Here is a 7410-nt window from a genome sequence, read left to right as displayed (position 1 = left end):
AAGCAGTGGTATCAACGCAGAGTACTACACGGCATTCCCGACGCGACGCGTGAATCGCACTGTGTATCGCAATGCTACCTGTAACAAATAAAATACATACATATATTAGAATAATCTTATTATTTTGCATTATAACATATACACAATATAAACATGTAAGCTAGAATTAATAGATATATCTACGGATCGATATCAATTAATATTTTTTTTTTTGCTTTTAGAAGGCAGAACTCTTTATAAAACTCATGTAGAACTATAAATTTTTTAAATCCTGATAATTACTGATAAGAAAAATATGCCGCAGGGCAAAGTGGTATGTTGCGTGAAGTTGGCATATCAATTTGTCCTTAGGAATTTTCTTTGGTTTAAGCGCTAGAACTAGTTTGTTTAAATTCTATCAAGAACTCTAAAATTATTGAAAATAAAGCCAGAATTATCAATTATTTATGATATTCCATTAAATGATATGCTAGCTTCACACACACACACACACACACACACACACACACACACACACACACACACACACACACACACACACCAAATTGAGTCGAAAATAAATTGAGAAAAACAGTGAAAATAGAAAAAAGAAAGATAATAGCAATCCTTAAACTTTCTTCTCAATTTTGAACATGAATTCTTTAAGCCGATATAACTGATAAAGTGTTAAAATTTCATTCTCTCTCTTTTTCACAGACTAAAAAGGAAGATGGAAATTTAATTGCCAGTAATTTCGTAGATTTGAATAGCGCTCTTCGACTACTCGATTCCCTTTTCGCGAGATTTATCTCTCTCGAGATTCTTCGCGAATTCGTTGTTTTCTTTTGCAAATTTTTCACGAGATAAAAGAGTAGCATAATGACGAAGGATCATCGTAAGATTCAAACGTATCTGAAATTATTGTGTTATGTACAATCATCTGTACATTTCTCGATGTTATAAATACATATATATTCGATTGTACGTGATATAAACTCGTATATAACTGAAATGTCATTGATATAAATGCAACATAATTGACGTAACTGCGAAAGCAGTTTAACTTATCGCTCTGTTACGCTTTCGAAATAGGTCATTCTGGAAGTATCAATGGAAACACTTTTACTTTCTCCGTATCGTTTTGCTCGGTGATTGACTCGTCTCTGCAATAACCAAAGAAAGTAAAACTTGGTAATGGCTTTCTTCCTTTCCTTCCAGAATTCCCCAACTTTACCGCGAGATTTTTCGCTCAACTTTTAAGCTAGTGAGAGTTGGGTGCAGATGTTGAGATATTAATGTTTCTCGTACAAGATATATATATTCTCGCCCTTTTGTGATCTCCGAAAACTCGTATTCATTTTATATTTAAAAGATAAGATGAAAAGATTGAAACACAATTTTTATCATTTAATAATTAATAAGAGACAAATTAAAAGACAGCATACGTATAATATTAATATTTACAAGTTTAATTAGTATAAGCTTGCGAGATCGTCGTATACAGTTTTATAAATAATTTTAATTCGTGTCTCTCTTTTATTCATTCATTTTCAGCGGACGTTAATTTTTTGTTTTTCAGCGATTTATATATATATATATATATATATATATATTTTTCGTATTTTCAAATCATACCGAAGAATCCTACGTACAAAACATAAAATAACAAGATATAAGATAACGCAAACCGATAATCCCTCAAAACACCGACGCACAATACTTGCCTCGCTTTTCAATTACTTGTTTTACGCGCGCGCGACCGGTGGAAGCTTTAACGAATTTTTCGTTTTATTATTTTTTTTTCTAGATATAACTGCGCGAGTGCACTCTTGACCCGCGTGTCGATATATCACGGATCGGGGAAGGGGAGAGGAGAGGAGAGAAGAGAAGAGGAGGCGGACGGAAATTTTAATTAAGCATCGGGCACGCGGGAATCGATGCACACCCCTGCGCCTGCGGCTCGCGCGAAATGGGTCCCCGCGAGGCGTAACGTAGAACGTTTTCAGGGCCTCGGGCAGGGCAGATAGGAGGTAGTTAGCGGAGGCAGCCTCGTAAGATTTCGGTGTGGTGGTACGTGTACCTCTCATCCTGTCCACCGCGCCGACGTTAAGCCCTCTTCATAACGAATCGATTTATTTCGAAGATTATTAAATAACGATTGAATAGTCTTGGACAATTAATAAGTCTTTGTAACTGATACAATCGAGACACTTAGTTTATCGTGCATTTGTCAAAGAAAAATTTGAAAACGATATTGCATTTTTCGAAGCAAATTTCATAATTGACACTTGACGATGTATTTTTTTCATCGAGGAAAAGAGCTTTTTCGATCTCATTTTTGTTTATTAAATCGATAAAATCATTCAAGAGAAAAGCAAGTTTAAAAATATATTTTGCACAAATTAAATAGAAACTTCTATCATTTTCCTAGCGCAACCTGCACGAGAAATCTTTTTCCTCTTGCAAAATACGTATCTTTTATATTTATTACATCGATGAAATAAATAAATGCAACTGGTTACGAGAGTAATTTATTTTGTAGTTTTTCTCGATATAAACGTTTCCCTCTCGATAAGTATTCTCGACTCGAATATTTTGTGTAGGCTCCTTAAAGTTAGGTTTGCCCACCCGCGCACAAACACACACGAACGCGGCATCGTTACATATACATGCAACCCGCGTTGCACGTACTTGTGTTTGTCTCTCTCTCCCTCTCTCTTCCTCTTTCTACCCTCGAGTACCGTTGCCTCTCTCCTCTCTTTCTATCTTCCATCTCCGTCTTGCTCGCCGCGAACACGTTTGTCCCTCCTCGTCGTTCGTTTCGGACCTGAAGACCGAAGGTAGATCGATCGGGCGATTTTCCTCGGGGTTTTCCTCAACGACGACCACCCCGCGACGAGTCGAGAAATTGCTCTCAGGGCTCCCGATTCGAGCGTGGAAAAAAATTCAGGTCGATCGAACGCACTCTCGCGAGAAGGACGATGGGAAAGGGAGGTGGGAGCGAGGGTGGCTGGCAGGGTTCGGGTGGCGCGAGAGGGCCGCGAGCGGAAAGGGGAGCGGAGAAAAAGAGAGAGCGGGATAAAGCGAAAAGGGTGTCCCCAAACGAAGCGTGGACATCGCGGATCTCCTGACGGATTTACGTCGGGGGAACGAACGAGGTCACGGACTAGAGAAAGGGAAAAGCCCGCACTAGAGAGGGAGAAAGAGCGAGAGGGGAGGATGAGAGGACAGAGGCGCGGCGCAAAACTTTAACGCGCAAATTATATCAACCTTGAAGCGGCGCGTGAAACGCTGCTCTGTCGCGCCGAAAAGCTTTTTTCTCTCTTCCTCTCTCTCTTTCTTTCTTTCCTTCTTTCGCCTCGCCTCGCCTCTCGCGTTCCGTTCGACGCGGTTCGTCGAACGCGACGCGAAAGGCACATCGAGGACGATCCTTCGCATGCCCGCGCATGACGCGATAACGGATCTTATCGGGTCTCTCCGCGCGCGAAACGAGTCCCCGTTCCAGTTCCCCGCGCCACCGTCCAATTACGCGACCGACGCGGCGCGGCAGCGTATTATCGCGCCGGCTATTTTCGCTCGCCTCCTCATTATGCGCGAGGCGTTACGCGGGAACAATGATATGCGCGCGGGTGCTCGCGGCTACGTACGGTCCTGCTTTTCGACAAACTCGCCGCGACGACGACTGTCGCCGACCGATAATTCGAGCGACACCGCAAACTCCGCTCTCCGCCGCCAGCGTCTGCTCGCGACGCGCAAAAGTTGGCGGAATGAGATCGCCCGCCTGTATCCGGAGATAAATATGCCGAGAGAGAGGGGAAAGAAAAAAAGAGAGGAACGCCGCTCCAGGTGATATCGCGCTTCGCTCGCCTCGTTTCGCGCGATTTTATTTCCGAGATGGTTAAATTTAACGGGTCGCCGATACTCTTCTCGTTCATTTGGGCGGTTATATTCGTCGTTTGTGCGCAGATAGTAGTCTCTATCGATTTAAAAGATACTATTTCTATCCGGCGCGATAATCGGAATTGAAAGTTTCTGTAGATCGATGTACGATTAAAAATAATTAGCGAGATGTATTATAAAACGCGGCATCGTCGAGATATCGATTGCATTGAATTTTTCTTTTTCCGCGAGTCTCGTCGCGCGGCTGTATTCGATGCAACTTTTACGTGACGCCTCGAAATAAGAGCCGAATATATATATATACGCGATCGTCGAAATAAGCGAAGGCGAAACGTGCCCCAACGCCAAATGAAATTCAATTGGATCGACCATACGAGAAGAGAGGGAATCTCGCGTTTCTATCTTACGGCGCTCTTATGCCGATTATAGCGTCTTTAGCGCTCGCTGATACAGCTATTGACCGGTTTAACGTGTCGCCTGGTCTGTTTAACCTGCACTTAGCTCGATCTTTAGCGGAGTATTAAAGTTAACGCCCGAAATATATTGCGCGGACGCACTTTGTATCGAAAATTCCGTGTCTATAACAATTTTGAATTCTCGCAACGAGCGAAAATTTCCATAGGAAACATATTGACGAAACGTTTTTCACACCAAAGTGATTTCGTTGATAATTTGCCCGCGATAAAGAGAGAGAAAGAGAGAGAACATGTGTATAACATGTCGATATTCCCTTAATAATGACGCGCGTGTCTTCAAATGCTAAAAATGCTAAAAATGTTAAAAATGAAGACATCGCGAGATTTGTGTAATAAATGTTTCGCGAGATGAAGATGAAGTCATATCCGACGATTGCCTCGTCGGTATTTTAATTTCGATCCGCCCTTCTCGCGTTTCGCTACAAGATTACCGGCTCGCGCCTATTATATCGTTATTATTATCGTTCCTTAATAACCGTTTAATAAATTACCGCGAAAAACATCGGGGAATGATAAATGATTGATCGATCGATCGTGGCCGATCGCGGAACAGGTGGACGCGGACGTTCATTAATTCTAACGATCCGACGAACGGATAATGACGCGTATACGCGCGCATCGTAACTATTTCTCGATTCGCGCTCGAACCAGTGGCAAAATGACACCGTTAACCTCCGCCGCTCGGCGATAACAAATATCGAGAGGGCAATAATCGTGCACGCACCAGCGAACCGCTGGCTCTTAATGACTCCGACTCGTGTCGTGCGAGTTTTTCGCCTTCCACCTATCTCCATCGTATGCGCGTGTAAATGTATACAAGTAGTATAAGTATATAGATATTAATAGTAAGATATAATAAGAATATTAACAAGACGATAATATATTTATTTGCCATAAATATCTAAAGTAAAATTATATATATATATATATATATATATATATATATATGAATTTTTAGCACTGACTATACATAGACTATTTGATATTTCATATATACATATATGTATATAATATAGAATATAAAACACATTATATAATATATATAATAAAATATATAATACATATATTACATATTAAATGGTCTATGTATATAATCAGTACTAAAAGTTCAAATGTATCTACCTTATTTCAAAAATTACTAATAGTATTCAGTTCATTTTTTATATTATTATTATTTAAGTCAATTCATACATCATTTAATTCAATCGCCTCTCTCTCTTTCTACGGTAAATTAAATTCAAAGTATATTTTATTCTCGATACAAAGAGAGAAGTCCACACACATGCTACATGGTTTTATTCCTTCCTGCACAATATAACAACTTTTCAAACTCGCCTCTCGATGCAAATACGTACGTACGTCGGTTTCACAAAAATAACGCGTCGCCGTGCAACAATATCCGCCCCACCTACTCGACGACGACACCCTCTGCCCGCGACACACGTGTTATTTATGATTAGAACGGGATTACCCCGAGGGACATCGATGTAATGTCCGATCCCGGTCGTCTCGATCTAGGATGGGACACAACGCTGTGTATTGTGGGACACGCGCGCGAATTTTTGCGAGGACGAAATTGCCGACGTAAACCTCCGCGCGCGTTTATAGGGACATGCGCGCCTCTCTCTCCTTCATACACACGTGCGTAATATGTGTGGACGATTACGTAGCATATACACAGGGCGGAACGGCGTTTGCTGTGACGTCACGCGGCTCTTGCCACGACTACGCCTTTAACGAGGGATGGAAAGAGACGGGGCGAGATGAGAGGGAGAGAGAGAAAGAGAGAAAACCGCTCCGATGACGTTATTCTCCATAAAACCCCGGGCTCAACTACCCACGTGGCGGCCTCGTGAACCCTTTCAGTGGGAATCTTCGAGTTCTCTCACAAAGTTCGAGTCGATGCATCGAACGAAATTGATTCGATATTTGATTATATTAATCGGACATTTATTTTATCTTGTCCCTTAAATTTTGCGATTGACAAAAATATATCCTTTTAGTTTCTTTTAAGCTCTCGCACGAACAATGATGATAATAATAAGAGACACGATAAGGAGAGAAAGTAGATGTGACACGTAATATCATGCAAATGATAATAATATCAATTCTCTCGTTCACGTGTGCGATATCGATCGATGGGTTATACGCGTTAAAGATATAATCGCGTCCTTATTCCACCGAAATGTATACAGAGAGGAAGTTGTAATAATGTCCCTTCACGTCTCTCTCGAGCAGTTAAGGCGAGTATTTATGGATGTTAATTTCATATCGCGTTCTTTTTGTGATTCTCTCCCGCAAGATTAGCAATTACAATCGCGCCACCGCGCTTTAAACCCCTCGGAGTTCTCGCGGATTATTATGTATGTATTTGTGCAAACTTGCGAAACTTAGTTACGAGATGTTAACCGGATAATTTTCGCTTTAAAAAGAGTATACCTTAACTGGCCTTTATTACATTTGGCCGCTAATCGTTTCAATGTGAGAGCAAGAAATAAACACAACAGAGAGAGAGAGAGAGAGAGAGAGAGAGAGAGAGAGAGAGAGAGAGAGAGAGAGAGAGAGAAACAAAGATTGCGACGATAAAGTTTGCGTTCGTGACCTTAAGTCCTTAAAGGTAGGCTTTAATTGAGTGCCACTCGGAAACAATATACTTTAATTATTACCGTTCGAAACACCTCTTTTGATATGTCGCCGCATTGTTGTAATGTGATTGACAAAATTTAATGAAAATATCGCGACCGCGCGCGTTTATAAGCGCGGAAAAGAGGCGAAAATTACGCCTGGAACCAAAATTTGCGAAACGCACAACAAGAGGAGAATTAATGCTAAACTGAAGCGACTAAAGATTAATTTGCAAATTACCTTAACGGAAACAATTTGCAGCGAGTTAAGTCCTCGTTTAAGACGTTATTAATTCGCGGCGGCAGCTTGCGCTACCGTGACGAGAAAGAGAGAAGATGTCCGAGAGAGGAATCGTAACAGATATTTATCTCGCTTATGCTAATAAGGAACGGGAACGGTAGTACGTATATAGTGATACCAATTTTAATTC

Source organism: Prenolepis imparis, unplaced genomic scaffold, assembly GCF_030444845.1.
Source record: "Prenolepis imparis isolate NDT839.2.m4 unplaced genomic scaffold, iyPreImpa1.0 SCAF_2, whole genome shotgun sequence".
Taxonomy (NCBI): Eukaryota; Metazoa; Arthropoda; class Insecta; order Hymenoptera; family Formicidae; genus Prenolepis; species Prenolepis imparis.
This window is presented reverse-complemented; position numbering follows the sequence as displayed.